Here is a 15,818-nt window from a genome sequence, read left to right as displayed (position 1 = left end):
ATGTAGTAATAAATGTTTGTCCACATCGCTGGAGCCTGTGCGTTCTGCCCCTCACCCTTCAGCACTCGGGCCACACACGTTACAGCAGCTGCCCTTCAGCTGTGTATTGAGGCTGCATCCCAGATTCCCTGCATATGCCAGGGAGAAGAATGGAAAACACTGTTTAGCACCATCTCTGGACACTGTAAGTATTTGTTTATGCCCTTTTGCCTCATAAATGACCCTTCTGTCTTCAAGGCATTTATTTATTGTCTTCAGAGTCATGTTATGGAAACTATGCCATTGAATACATAGAGGATATTTGTTTCCATGCTTCTGTGGATAAATATATTTAAAGTTCAAAGGCAAATTAAAAAGAAAATTGTAATGTGACACTGAAATTATTGACGTTGGTTTTACTGCAAACGATGTAAACCCACTGTCCGATTCCCTCCTTCTCTCACAAACAAATGGAAGCCAGGATATACAACAGCAGACGATTCCCTAACTTGAACTCTAATTTTTCTTCCCAGTGTGTGATCCAAGGACAGCTTGGGTAAAAACCAACCAAGGTCGTAGGGAAAGCAGTCACAGAAGAACTCTGACAGGCAGCTCCTGGGAGATGCACTCTCCACTCAGCTCACACTCTGCTCCTGCCAATTACTGGCAATCGGGTGAGAATGCTGCTGAGCGTCCGCAGACCGGACAGAGGGCTTTGGATCACCTGGACCCAGCATGTGGGGGTGTGGGTTTGTGCACGCACACAAAGAAAGAGACATAACTGCATTGGCGTGTGTGTCTGCATGACATAAGGAATATGTGTTTCTGGAGGGTTGGGGGACAATGTGTATTCGTCCACAGCTGGACTTCCCCACATCTGTCAGACAATAGCTGATTTTGGAGGACACTGCTGATCTTTGTGATAATGGTTTATTCATGCTGAGAGGGGTGAATGGTGGCTTCTCCACTCTTTCAGCACTCTAACCCACCACTCAACATTCAAAATCTTTACTCAAATTGTGCCTGATCTTGAAGTTTAATAATGCATTGCTTGGTTTTTGTTATGGTAAAAAGTTGGCTTTTAGCTCTGCCTGCAGGACTTTAATGCCATCTGACACTCTCTCCCTGTAGTCCCTACTGCGGCCCAAAGACAAGCATACACTGCCTGTGATTGACAAGGACAAAAAAAGGTGTAATCCCATTCATGTTTTTGAATTGTCAACCACACCAGTGGGATATGATAATGAAGGCAGGGACCGTGACTTTGACTACAAGAAGTAAGGACTTCTTGAAATAAAATATTAAATTATTTATAGCATTATGCCACAGCAGTTTGTCTCAAGGCCAAATGTCTTCAAATATTTTGAGAAATGTAATTCAATTATATATTGTTTGTAGTAATAGAGCAAACATTATCACTTCAACTCATATGGCACCGATGTATTACACAACTTTGACGTGTTACAAAAGAAGTGATACAAATCAAGACATGTAAATGACGTTATGTTAAAAACTGGAGAAGCCAAAGTTTAACTTGCATCCTGATGATGCTGACCAAACTTGGATTTAATTTTGTGTGTGAAGAATGAAGTCGCTGAAGTACAAGTCCAAATAAACCTCAACTCTGTGTCAAGTCTAGTGTCTTGCCTCCATTTTCAGGGTGTGGGGGTTTGGCAGTTTTTCAACTTTGTATGACATTGGTTGCAATACAATAGAAATGGATGTGTGATGTGACAGCATAAAATAGTATTAAACTTGAGTGAATAGGTAATCCACATTAAAATAACTTATGTTTTATTCCTGTCTCAATGGCTAATTGAGCACTTGAATGAATTAGTAAAATACAATTTTGTCTTCCACTAGCACTCATTCCTGTTCCATTAGAAGTTTAAATAATTTTCTTTTCTGATGTGATAAGACAGACTCAGTGTAACGGCCCGAGTGACGCAGGGAAAGGAGCAGGACGTAGCGAATCGCTCGACAGAGACAGGTGTATATTAACAAACACTGAAAAAAATCGCCACGCACATATAACAGAAGCGGTGATCACAGGCATTGAGGCGGTGAACAGAGGCACAAATATGAACAATGACTGACTAACGCACACACTGACAAGGATTTAAATTACTACAAACATGACAAGACCGATGCAGGTGTATGCTTAACAACGTAGGTGTGGTTACAAACAATACACAGTTAAAGAACTCCCACTGCACTCGGCGGGCCATACCACATGACCAGAGTAAGGGGCGCGTTCCGTGACACTGAAACGGTTTATAACTATATATAACTAGTACTCTGATTCAATTAAATTTATCAATACTGTGAATTCCCTTTCCAATTTTAATTAAATAATTTACAGGGAGGCAGTGGTAGCTCAGTGGTTAAGGTACTTGACTTGTATTCAGAAGGTTGCTGATTACCACTGCCACATTGCCACTGTTGACCCCCTGAGCAAGGCCCTTAAACCTCAATTGCTCAAGTTGTACTCAGTCATAATCGTAAGTCGCTTTGGATAAAAGCGTCAACTAAATGCCGTAAATGTAAATTGATGTTAGGTGCCATGGTTAGTCCCTCCCAGCTTCCATGTTTTCCCTGTCTTGTGTATTTTATTCCATGCCGTAGTTTCTTTTTCTCCGCCCCTCGTTTGATTGCTCACGCCTGTCCCTCGCTTCTACCTTGTTAAGTTAATGTATTTAAACATTGTATGCTGGCCTGTGTTTTTGCTGTTCATTGTGTTTGGTTGATTGAATGTTTGGTTGTATGTCTGAATATTTTTGAAGCCTTCGTTTGTTAGCTTGTTTTTTACTAGCTTCTTTGCTTTCCCAGTTTGCCTTCGTGTACTTTTGATTTTGGTTCATCATGTATCCCTGTACTCTTCGTATTGGCTCTATGACCCTGGACCGTAATAATGACTATGACTCTGGATTTGCTCCTAATAAATCTCACTCTTCTCTGCGCATGTGTCCGCCTCCTTACCACTCACCGTTACAGTAGGACAGTCTTCTATGAGTTTGTTTGGTAACCAAATTGTTTTTGAAAATGCACACTGGCTAGATCCTGCATGCATATCCTACATAATAATTTGGAGCAATCTCCAAATATTGATTATAATTGCAGTGGGTGCAGAACCCAGAGCTCCAGTGCAGAATCTAGAGCTCCTTGAGTATTGAGGTGATTTGCAGTTCATGCACATTACGGACTTGTACATTCTAAGCAATCATTACACCTCTATTGTCATAATGGTTTCTTCTGTATGCTACCCATGGGAAACCTTAATGGAATATTAAATGTGAGGCACCTTTCCTTCTCAGTTTGTTACATGGTCATTTCTAATACTTTACAATAAAATATAATTACGACAAACGCTAATAAATCATTTTATCATTATGTAACATGCATTACAAATATTATAAAGGGCAATTTTTACAACTTTTGACAGCTATCTTAACTAATGTTCTATTTCAACATGTTCAATAAGAACTAATGTTCTTATTTCACAACTATGCCTGTATTAATGTTCTACTGTTGTAGGCTGGCTGATGACAGTTGTGTAATAACAGTTGATCATTCAGTTCAAAATTTTGTGTAACAAATTCAAGAGCTATTAACTCAAGATGACAGTGTAGCTGAGTCATCTGTAAAAGTGCTTCTCACTAATGTTGAGCTGAATTAGTCCTGCTCATCATCCCCAACGTCCTCCTAATGTTTTTTTTTATTATTATTTTCAGCACAAAGGTATAAAAAAATATTTTGTAAATCCTGAATGGAATAGTTGAGTCAAAGGTCCAACTAAGGATTAAAGAAACGGCAAAAGTCCTTTTTGTTTTGTTTCTGCTTTTAATTGTTTTTCTGTTTTTGCTCTTAAGTAAATGCACTGAATAGTCCTTTTGTTAGACTAAGACTAATAAAAGTTGCCAGTGAAAACCGGGTACAGAGTTCTAGTACAAGACAACGCAGTTTTATTTGTTTATCGTATTTTTATACTCAGACGTTATTCATAGCACTTCTCATAGGTAAAGGATAAATGAACAAATTAAATAATACAATTTAAAAGCACTGAGTAAAATTAAATGAACAACTAATTTAAATTAGATTAAAAGCACAATGCTAAAATAAAGTGCACAATATAGTCAATCAGGTGACTTCTGAGTACAATACTCATGCAATAGGTGTGGAATTACAACTGTAAAATCTATCATGACCTTTCTTGTGCAGTTACAGAGTAGGCAAACAATATAGTGAGCACTAAACCCAAGCCTCCCCTCACATGTTGTGCTGATAAATATTTATTGAACAACTTAAAGTATAATGAGTGAGGATCCTGATGATCACTTATCCAAACTCATGTAGTGTGTGAGAACAGCTAAAAAGCTGTTTCTGTGGGGGATATAAATAACAACCAGACAATTAAAATAAGCACCTGCCATGTGCCAAGTGAAGTGTTAGGAGAACAAATTGTGAAGACAAGGTTGCTGCCCCCACAGGGGTGACAGCACAGGGTTTGGGGGTCATGAGAGGTCCTGGCAGATCACGAAGAGCCCTGGTCCTATAGTGTCTGAGGGGCACTATGGCAACCATTATTTACTGACTGCCTGCCTCATTTCCCATAATGCAGCTTGGCTCTTTTGTGCAGACTGGAGGCTGAAGAGTTGCGATAGCTGAGCGATGTCTATTTAATCTGGTTAAGGGGTGTTGTGATGTGTCCCCCCGGTATCTGCAGCTGTCACTGGGCTATTCCAGAGACAAAACACTAATATCACAAGAAACATGTTTATGTACTGAGGGTACAAATGTCTGATGTATTTTGTTTTGGAATGGTTTAACAACAACAACAATAATAATAATAGTATGTTTAATTTACAGAGCACCTTTCCCAAACTCAGTCGCTTTACAATAACAATACAGACGGAGAGAAAAAGAACAGAAATCACTTTATAAACTACTAACAGAAAAAGAATGATGAAAAAATATTAAGATAAGAGATATGTTTTAAGGTGGAATTTGAAAGAAGAAAGTGAAGAGCAGAGGCAGAGAGTTTGAGGTAGAGTGTTCCATAATTTTGAAGCCATGACACTAAAAGATCTGCCTCCTGCAGAGACCATTGTAAACTTCGGTTTTACCTTTTTAAAGCTTTATTAATTATTAGCAATTGATGGTTGTAGCACTTTTGTCATAAATTACTAAAATGTATATATTTGTACCCATGAATTCCAAACAACCTTATACAGGCATACATGCATAACCACAATTATTTTTAATTAAATAAGTATTAACATTGAACTGTTCAGATATTTTATAGAATTTTCATGTGAAATATTTTTAAGAATGAATGCCATGCAACAGGTTTGTGTGTGTATTTTTAAACCAGTGCCTTCATGAAGACTCAAATGAAAGTACTGTGCTACCATCTAGTGGCCACAATGCAACTGCATTATTTACTTATCATTAGCCTATCAGCAATTACAATCAAAAAATTAAAATGTAATTATTCCTAACATTTGTTTATACACAGGGTATGATGTCAAATATCCTTTGTCAAACCATTTAGAGATTCACATATGGTCCAGCCCACTCACTTCATTCATAATAAGCCCCAAAAAGCTACTGTCTAGCAAACCCTTTACAGGGGTCATCAGGCAGGCACCCCCAAGACATCTCCAGAAGACTAATCAATGAGGACTGGTGCCCCAGGCCCACCCACCTCCAAGCTCACTTTTAAACCAAACCGCATATAAAAACCTCTTTAGATGTAGACTATAGTTACACCATAGTTAAAGCAACAATCTGTGAGACCTGTACTGTTTACCTACATCTGTAATCAATTTCCAATCTAGCACTTCAACCCATCTACTGATATTTAAAGCCTGCACTCACTCCCCAGCATTACTGCCTCTCATGCACAAACTTAATCACTCTACTCTTATCACTACTGGGCAATGAGTGAACCTTCTTGAATAGAATAAACAAGCTAATGAGGTAAGCACCTGATTAAGTCTCCAAGTACATCCTCCCCGAGATAAACTAAACGCCCATAAAATAAATTTCAGTATCTGAACCCCCACACATAATTTGCAGCCAGGATCCTTACCAACCCACTGTCTAAGGTTTTGTGGAGCTGGAAGGATATATTAAGTTGCTCCAGGCAAAACATTTAACACGACATATGTCCTTCCCTCGGCAGGTAAGCCATTGTCCCAGTTTTCCATTTGAAGTTGCTCTTGCATGCCAAACAAGATTTTTTGTTTGTTCTGACATCCAGTTTTACATCTATAAAACAGTTAAGAATAGCACTTAGAGATGCCATTGCTAGGTTTTAGTAGAAGATGCATTTGTGTATCATCTGCATAAATGTGGTGTGAAATATGTGTGCAGAAAACTGAATTCTGTGTGCAGAAAAGGGGGAAGGGTAGAATAAGGCACAAGATGAAACCCTGGGGAACTCCTTAAGTGAGAGATGCTGGAGATTAAAACATATATATTAACAGAAAAAGATGTCAAAGATTTACATTTATGGAATTTCGCTGATGCTCTTTTACCACGTTAAAGACAGGAGGAAAGCAGGAGGAAAAGCAGTTCATGAGTCCTCTAAATCCCTACTCCATGTTCAAGACAATGTAGAACAATGCTGTGACATTATCAAAGGCTGCAGTCAGATTAAATAGAATTAAAATCGCACAGCTCCAAGAATCTACATCCAGGAGTAAGCATCCAGGAGTAAGGGATTAGAGACTTTAGGCAATGCTAATTTTGTGCTGTGATTTTATCTAAAGCCAGACTGCTGTATTTCTAAAATATTGTGCTTATTAATATGTGATAAAACAACATTTTCCAGGATAGAAACTGTAATTTTGAAATAGGTCCAAAATTCATTAGAAGCAATGACTTGAGATTTGTTTCTTAAGCAATGGCTGCACAACTGCATGTTTAAAGCAGTTTGGAGCAATGGGCATTGGTTAAGTTTCTGTTCACCATGTTTAAAATGCTTGGACCCAAGAAACCCCTCAACCTGTTTTAAGAATACAGATGAAGGAGCTAAAACTGAGGGATCATACATACTTTACAGGATTCTAGACCTTATGTTCTTAATCTTATCCACAAGAAATTTGCACAAATCTTCACAGAGTTCTGTACTGGAATCAGGAAAGACTGTAACATGTAGATTATGAACCCTGTTTATGCTATTGAACAGTATTTTAGAGCAGTAGGGATTTTTTTTTTGCTATTCTAAACTGTCTGATCAACAGTGTGGGAGTTTATTGAATGATGGAGCAATTGAGGCTAGTGGGGATTAATATTTAGAGAGGGCAATGGTTTTCAACAGTATAGGTTTGTGATTGGACAAACAGTGATCGATTACCTCCAAATTATTTCCTGGAAAACCTAATCACTACTAAGTGAAATACTAAGTCAATCATGTGACTGTGATAATGAGTAGGACCAGTAACATGATAGTAGTTTATAAAATTAATGTCACGGTAAACCGGTAATCCATCAGGAAGGACATGCCCACTGCTGCACAGAACCACTCACAACACCTTCCCTGGTCCCAATCATCCAATCATACCATCGATCATGCTAACCTGTTCCTCATTTGGAGAGCGACGTGCCTCTTGTGTTCACAGTGCTAAGCCTATGCTTTAAATCTCTTCTGTTTTCTTTATCACTGCATTGCATCTTAGTTATGTACTTTGAACAATGGAGAAAAGACTCCTTTGCCTCACCGTCGCCTCTCACTCCCGCTGTGCCGCCAGTATCACAGAATGTGCAGCCTATTGGGTGAAGTGAGCAGCCCTGAATGGGCAGGCTTGCTGGCTGTTCAACTGGAGGCACTAGAACAGCAATGGTAGGAACTTAGCAAATGTTGTTCTATGGTGCGTGACCTCGGACAGTGCATGCAAAGCCTCTCCGTAAGTTCCAAGAGCACAAAGGCTGGACCTACTACTCCTCCAGTTCCAGAATGGGTGAGGTGTCTAATCGCCACCACGGAGGAGTATAGAGGAGAACCTGAAAGCTGTCAGGGGTTCGTGGTCCAGTGTGAACTTCAGCTACTAGCCACGTCTGTCTGACCACGCTAAGGTGGCGTTCGTGATTTCTCAACTCACGGAGAGGGCTTGCTTTTAGAGAGCTGCACTAGTAACCAAATTATCTCTATTGCTGGCCAACCACGAGTTTGTTAAGGAACCATCCACACCAGGGTAGGATCTGCGGCCAGGACCTGCTGCGTCTCAGGAAGGGTTAATGGTCAGCAGCGGATTACACTATGGAGTTCCATAGGAGAGACACCACTATCTCCGCAGAGGGTCACCTCCATGAGCACCGACTCCACTAGCAGGTCCAGCTGCAGCTCCTGAAGAACCCATGCAGCTGGGTGGCACCTGGGTTCAATGCAAGTAAGAGGAGCCAAAGAGACGGAGCGATCCGGTGAGTTACTCTCATATACCATCAATGTTTCGCATTTCTGTGAGAGTCTCATACAAAAGTCATTCTTCTCTCATCGCAGCATTAGTGGACCTGTCCACTCAGTGACCAGCCTGCTGTCCAGATGTGGTGTTATCACAGCGAACAGGTGTGGGAGGAGATGCACCAGCGATTGCTCTCTGCAATAGGAGCCTTCAAACGGAAGGCAGATAAAAGGCATGGAGAGACCCCACGTTACAAATCTGGAGCCAAGGTATGGTTTGCTACAAAAGACGGCCGGGTGGGACATGCAGGCAAGATGAGTGCGAAATATTCCAGTCCGTGTACTGTACTCAATGGGATTAATGAGGTCATGTAGTTCGAGTCATTTGAAAATATTTTTGCTATCATAAATGATGTAGCCATCGATAAGAAGCCCACTCAGCCTCTTCCACTATTTGGCATCTACAGGCCACCAGGACCCTACTCAGAATTTATTAAGGAATTTACAGACTTCCTTTCTAACCTAGTCACTCTAGTAGAAAGAGCCGTTATTGTAGGTGATTTCAATATTCACTTTGATAGTGCCCAAGAACCTCTGAGATTGGCCTTTAGTTCTATATTAAAATCAATTGGTTTCATTCAGTGTAAAAGAGGACTCACACACTCTAGTGGACATACACTTGACTTAGTACTCACATACGGTGTAGACATAGAGAACGTAGTTATACTACCCCATTCGGATGCCATCTCAGACCATTCCCTAATTTCATTTGAACTACGTATGAGCCACAATATAGTAACCTCTCCTCACTATCATACCAGATGCACGATAATATCAGCCACTGCAGATTTATTGCGAATCTCCAAGACTTATCATTTGCGACTGGGATACCCTCAAACCCCATAGAGCTTGATCAAATAACTGAATGCTTAGGATCAGTATTCCGCTGTACACTCAGTGTTGCTTCCACTTAAGAATAAAAAATAGGAATAAAAAATTTGCACATTGGTATAATTACCACATTCACAAGTTAAAAAACACTTGAAAATTAGAATGTAAATGGAACCACACTAAGCTTGTAGTCTTCTAGCTTGCATGAGAGCTTTCTCAAGCATAGAAAAGCACTTATTGCCACTCGAACATCTTATCTCTCAGCCCTAATAGAAAATAACAAAAATAATCCTAGATTTCTTTTTAGTACAATTGCACATCTAACTCAGAATAAAACTGACACCAATGCTCACATTAAAATAGATAGGTGGTAGAAAATTGGACTAGACAATAATTGCTTTTTTTTTTCATTTTATTATTAGTTATTTAATTTTCTCTTAAAATTGTTATTATTGTGGTGTTAGCCAGAGGAGGATGTGTGCCCCCTTTGAGTCTTGGTTCCTCTCAAGGTTTCTTCCTCATGCTCTAGGGAGTTTTTCCTTGCCACTGTTGCCCTTGACTTGCTCTCTGGGGTCTTAGACATTTGTAAAGCTGCTTTGTGACAATGGCTGTCGTAAAAAGCACTTTGTAAATAAATTTGCCTTAACATTTTGTATTGATGATGAGAGAGACATACTCAGCATAGTTTAAACTACAGTGTGGTGATAAAAATTCTAGTCAATTTTCTACAATACATAGTACAAAATTTTGTACAATATATAGTATACTTATACTCCCTGGGTGAGTTTGTCAAGGAAAAACTCCAGATTTTACTTACTGAATTGAATACATGGAGAAACCTTGGGAGACACCGGGCTCTATTGGGAACATCTGTATAAATAACTTTTGATTTTGATTGACTGACATACAGGATAGGCTTGCTGGGGAGCCGCTGTGTATCGTCGGCCTTCCATATGTTGTCCGTAAAGCCTGTGATGGAAGAACCCCTCTTGGACAAGGAAGACCCCTCGGGACCATCACCGCTGCCCCTGGAGATGGAGGGAGGACCTGCCTATAAAGTGTGTGACCTGCTTGACGTGAGGAGCTGCAGTACCTTGTAGACTGGAAGGGCTACGGCACATAGGAGCGTTGCTGGATACCGGCCTCCCAGGTACTGGATCCCTACCTCACTGCCTCCTTTCACCAGGAATATCCACAGAAGCCTGCTCCTTGTCGGCCTGGACGGTCTTAGGAGGTTGGTGGGATCCTTGTGGGGGATTCTGTCACGGTAGGCTGGTCATCCAGCAGGAAGGACACACCCACTGCTGCACAGAACCACGCACAGCACCTGCCCCGGTCGCTTTGAATAATGGAGAATAAAGACTCCTTTGCCTCACCATTGCCTCTCGCTTTCTCTGTACTGCCAGCATCACAATTAAGAGTCAGCCGGTTGTAAAAATCCTGCTACCATTAGTTTTGATGGACAGCAAATATGAAAATCGCCCAGAATTAAATGATGATTATAACAGCTTGTTGCAATGACAGAAAATTAGAAAACTCTGGAATTAAATTCTTGCTATGTTTTAATATTTACAATATTTCTATTAGTAAATTATTTTAAATAATTAATTTAGAATTATGAAGTTAAAGTAATAAATTATACTATTATATAATTCTATAATTCTGCACTTTACTTATTATTTTTACATTTTTTTCTATAATCAGTTGTTTGCTCCTTATGGCTTACTGCTCTTTTAAAGCATGGTGTATACTACAACACAGAAGAGAAGTCCTTCCATGCTTCACCATGGCCACCCTAAACTGGTGGAAGTGGTGCCTTCCACCAAATCCCATGTGGGACCATTCCACTTGGAAAAAAATGGACCAGCTTTTTGAAGGGCCCTCCTGGCAGAGCTGAAAAAGAAATATAGTCCCAACTTTCTATACCTTGATGGATCTCAATGAAAGTAGTGAATCACTCATATTCTTTTGATGTTATTGCCAGCTATACATGGCCATATGTCCCTATGGACTTGCACTTTTCTACCTTTGAGTGAGAAAGATCAATATAAAGTTCCAGGAGTAAATAGTACCTAAAATGATATAAACCCTTAATACAATATATGAAATAAACAATTAAAGCTCACAGTACTGAAACATGAAAGTTCTGCAACAACACAAAAATTAAAAACATTTTCAAAAACGTTGCATTTGAGGGCAAACAAAGTGCTCCTGAGCACAAGGGGCACAAGTTTTGGTTTATGTTATATTTCATATATTATATTTATTTAATATATTTCCATGTTAAAGAAGCTGATGAAAAAAGTGGAGTTGGGGAAAGTCTGGCATGCCAAGCTAGCTATGAGTGCATGTTAAAGGTAAGCTTCCTATAGCAAGAGGGTAAGCCAATTACCAGTAAATGCTGCACTGCTGATTCCACAATTCAGCTTCACGGATTCACGCAGGCAAGAAAGACCGTGTTGCGTATCTCCACTCTGGTGTGTAAAAGTGGGACCGAGGTCACTCCACTGGTGCACAGCAGACCTATTGTGCAGCCTCACAATCTCAGGAAACAGAGTAAAGTAACACACAGTAATATAGTGAGAAATACATTATATCATATTAAATAATGGATTTTAACAGAAATTTGTGCCTAGAGTGAAAGAGCAATACGTACATAATGTAGGCCCATTCATATTGAATTTTGATTTACACCCAGTAACCATAAAAAATCTAAACTACTGTTGAGATGTATATAATGTTATCTAATGAAGTTTGGAAAAGGCATTAAATTAGGTGCTTGGATGGCAGATTTAAACATTGCTTCTTTTTTTTTTTTAACTGGCAGTATTAAACGTGACCAATGAATGGCTAGAACACAAGATAATTAATCAAAAAGTAAGATAAGTGGGAGGTGGGACTTTGTCAATGAGGTTGGCTAGCTCTTCTGTTCAAAAATGGACAAGTGAAGGCACACCACATAGCAAAGAAAACCTGTGATGCTGATGAAGAAATGTAGACATGGTCTCAAAATACTTGTCCCTTCAGGGTCACAAAGACAAAACATTTTTACAATGTTATGTAAATGTTACAAAATTCATATTGAAAACTAATGACTGTCAGTGTCTTGATGTATTGTCATGATGTGTTGCCTGAATTACTCCTCCATAATTTAGGTTAATAATAGAATAATAATTCTAGAACAGTTGATAAATGGACTTTCAGGATCTTTGTTCTGGTGTAATGAGAAACCCAATGAAGGTATTTTAGTGGTCACTTCCCTGCAGTGCCAGGGCTGATTCTGGGTTACAGTCTTAATCATCAAACCACTTTCTACTTTGTCTATACACTTTGTCACCTGTCCTGCATATAACATCTGCTTCTGACACTATTTATATACCGTGAATTGGAAATGGATTGCAACTTCGGTTTGGCACAGTGCTGTATTAAGAAATACAGAGATGTTGATTGTGTTTAGAATATAACTAAATTAAACTAAAACACAAAGCAGAATACCTTTGTGCGTTTTCATGTTCCTCTATGATCTTTAAGCGGTTTGAGTACCCCAAATAGCTGTAAGTAACATAGTTTTAATGCATCTACACACACACACACCCAACACTGTAGACCCATACACCCAAACTTTATGATAACAGTCTTGCATATCTTTTTAACCACGATTCAAAAGAAAATGGTATGAATAAGATGTTCATGAATTTGGCAGTATATAAAGTTTTGAGTTATTAGTTTGTTTATAAGAAATACTTGTTTTGCGGTTTGGCAGGCACGATGTGTGACATTTTGCTTTTTTTGCGTTAAAATATCATTTTTATGTTTCGAAGAGTTACAAAAAGTAATAATATAATAATAGCGAACTACCGAATCAGAGGTGGAGCTCTTATTTTGACACATTATAGATCACGGACGTGTGGCGGGTCTTCACTCGTTTACTACGTCAGTAAATAAACAGATATCCAAGATCCAGAGGGTTCTTGAAGCAAGTCAGTGTGTCCAACATAATCACGTACAAACTTATGAAAAATATCCTGTCCCGAGCAAAACAAGTTTGTCTGCGGGCAAACCAACTGGCTGTAGTGTAGTGTAGCAGGTAACGTTAGACTGCGCCGGAGTTTCTTAGCCGTTTGAAAAAAACACGAATACCTTTCTATGGGACCTGTGGAACTGTCTATAGGTGGCGACTAGGGCAAAGTTAACTGTGCCATAAAGAGCGAAGCATAAATCTCAGTGTACCTACCTGTATGCTCTGGTTGCACTCTGCTCTGTCACAAAGTGCATTCCCAGCGCACCAGTGCAGAGGGTATAAACCAGAATATGACCTTGTGTAATGACTTTGGGCTTTTTTTTAATACTAGCATAGAAATTTGCCCAGTTTCTATACGGTACTTATTCATAGGCATGTACTGTTGCCCGGCAGCCTCCATAAACTAAAACCGCTTTTTGCATTAAACAATGCAGCATTTAGGACAGCATTTAGGACTTTCTAAATGTTCTCTCTCTTTTTTTTTCTTTTCATTTTTGCAGTTCACACGGGGGGGCTTAGCGCCTATATTCAAATATTTCTAGTGACGCCCCTGTATTTCCCTGTTCGTAGCTGTTGGACACACACACACACACACACACACATGTGCTAAATAAACAGATTCAACAGTAAGTTTGCAAATGTGTAAGCAAGAAGCTTGAAGAAACACTCTGGTATTGTATTTAGTACTAAATCCCAATGCAGTTCACACACACACACACACACACACACACACACACACACACACACAAACAAACTTTAATGCACATCTCGAACTTTCGTTCCTTCCCTGACATTATGGGTTTTAATATCAACAATTCTCAGCGACGGACATTACTGATGTTGCTAATGAGATTAATAGCGAATATGTTTACCGTATACAGAGCAACGACGAGGGTATAACCGTAAAATGGCTCCAAAGTCAGCATTATAGCCATATTGGGTCAAGGCCAAGTTAATTCTTTGGAAGGAGAATTTTGTAATTTTGGCAGAAATGATCCCTGGTAGCACTTCCTAGAACACAGGGATGGATGAAATGTATTCCCTAGATATTGCACCAGGAAGGGGGCAAAATTGTTCAAAATGTTGGCCAGTTTTGCCACTAACTTCAATTTCTTAGTCATTTCTTCTAGTAAATCCATTAAAGCCAGAGCCTTGATAAACATTTATGTATTTAACCTCCCCTGTAGTGGTGTTACACCCCCAAACACACCAGAGTGTAATCTAATAGATCCAGATCCAGGTCACAGCATAGTCGAGAACACTTGCCACTAAAATCTACTAAAATAACCCCAGGAAATCTAGGGTCATAGATCTAGATCCAGATCACAGCACAGTTGAGAACACTGGCTACTATAATAGAATAGCTCCAGGAAATCTAGGATGATAGATCATAGAAAAGACAGCACTGGCCTTTCCGGCAGTGTATCATTGTCAGTCTAGGCTGCTGTTCAGAGTCCCAAGAGGCCTGTGCAACCAACGCTACCATGCTAGTCAGACCTGCTACCTGACTACAGAGACACTTTTTCTTCCTATGGCACTAAACTGTGTGAATTCCCAACCTAGTGACCTAAGGACTCCTAATGATGATGGCACATTTAAGAGGAGGGTTAAGACCTGTATGTTTTATATTATCCTTAAATCAAATTTAAGTGATTCTGACACTTTATATTCTAAAATTAGGTTGTTGTTTTTTTTGTAATTTATAATGTTAGGGTTAGGGTTTTCATTTTTATTTTATTCCATTTGTATAATTCTTTAAAGTGCTATGTAAACATCGTTTTAAAAAATGCTATGTGAATAAAGGTTATTATTATTATTATTATTATTATTATTATTATTATTATTATTATTATTATTTATTTCTATACGTCTATTAATTTCCCTCCCCCTGGATGGTGACTAGTCTCAGGTCCTCTAACATTGCCGAAATCCACCACCAGTTCCTTCATGTGGCTGATAGTAAATAGGTATATAATGTTAGGCTGTAGGTGGTTTACTGCTCACCCCACAATAAAATCTTTCACAGTTTCCTATATTCAGATTCCTCTCAGTTGTCATTGCGATGAAAAGAATTTCCACAGATGACATGAGCAAGTGTTGTACTTTAGTTCTGATGAGAGAGAGAGAGAGAGAGAGAGAGAGAGAGAGAGAGAGAGAGAGAGAAGTTCTTTGAGAGCCCAACACAATCCTGGAGCCTCACAAACTGCCCTCTATTATATAATGTGATCCAGAAAACTTGCATTACTCTGAGTTTATTCCCATCAGAGATATTGGATTGGTGAAGTCACTGGAAAAATCAAGCAACATAGTCCCATGTAACTGGGTTTGTTCAGGTGTTAATAGGAGCATGTAGATCTACGCATCATCCACAGGTGCCAGGTAGGTCCACTTGGACAAATCTCTCAAGAGCCTTTGTAACATGTGAAAAGAAAGCAACTGATCTGTACTCTTTAAGAATGCTGTGGCACCCAATCTTTGACACTAGGACCACGCATAAAACCATCCAGAGACAAGTCACTCTCA

At 39.4% G+C, this 15,818-nt stretch overlaps 1 long non-coding RNA gene across 1 annotated transcript; it reads right to left on the bottom strand.

The window, feature by feature from the left end:
• Positions 1-9,491: 9,491 nt before the first annotated feature.
• Positions 9,492-12,964, bottom strand: LOC145658608 (uncharacterized). Its single transcript, XR_014124252.1, has 3 exons — positions 11,667-12,964; positions 10,440-10,613; positions 9,492-10,302 (listed from the first exon to the last, which is right to left on the bottom strand). It is a non-coding gene; the product is annotated as an uncharacterized LOC145658608 (long non-coding RNA).
• Positions 12,965-15,818: the final 2,854 nt, after the last annotated feature.

This window comes from Electrophorus electricus, chromosome 6 (genome assembly GCF_041902795.1).
Source record: "Electrophorus electricus isolate QZ-2024a chromosome 6, ASM4190279v1, whole genome shotgun sequence".
Lineage (NCBI taxonomy): Eukaryota > Metazoa > Chordata > Actinopteri > Gymnotiformes > Gymnotidae > Electrophorus > Electrophorus electricus.
This window is presented reverse-complemented; position numbering and strand designations above follow the sequence as displayed.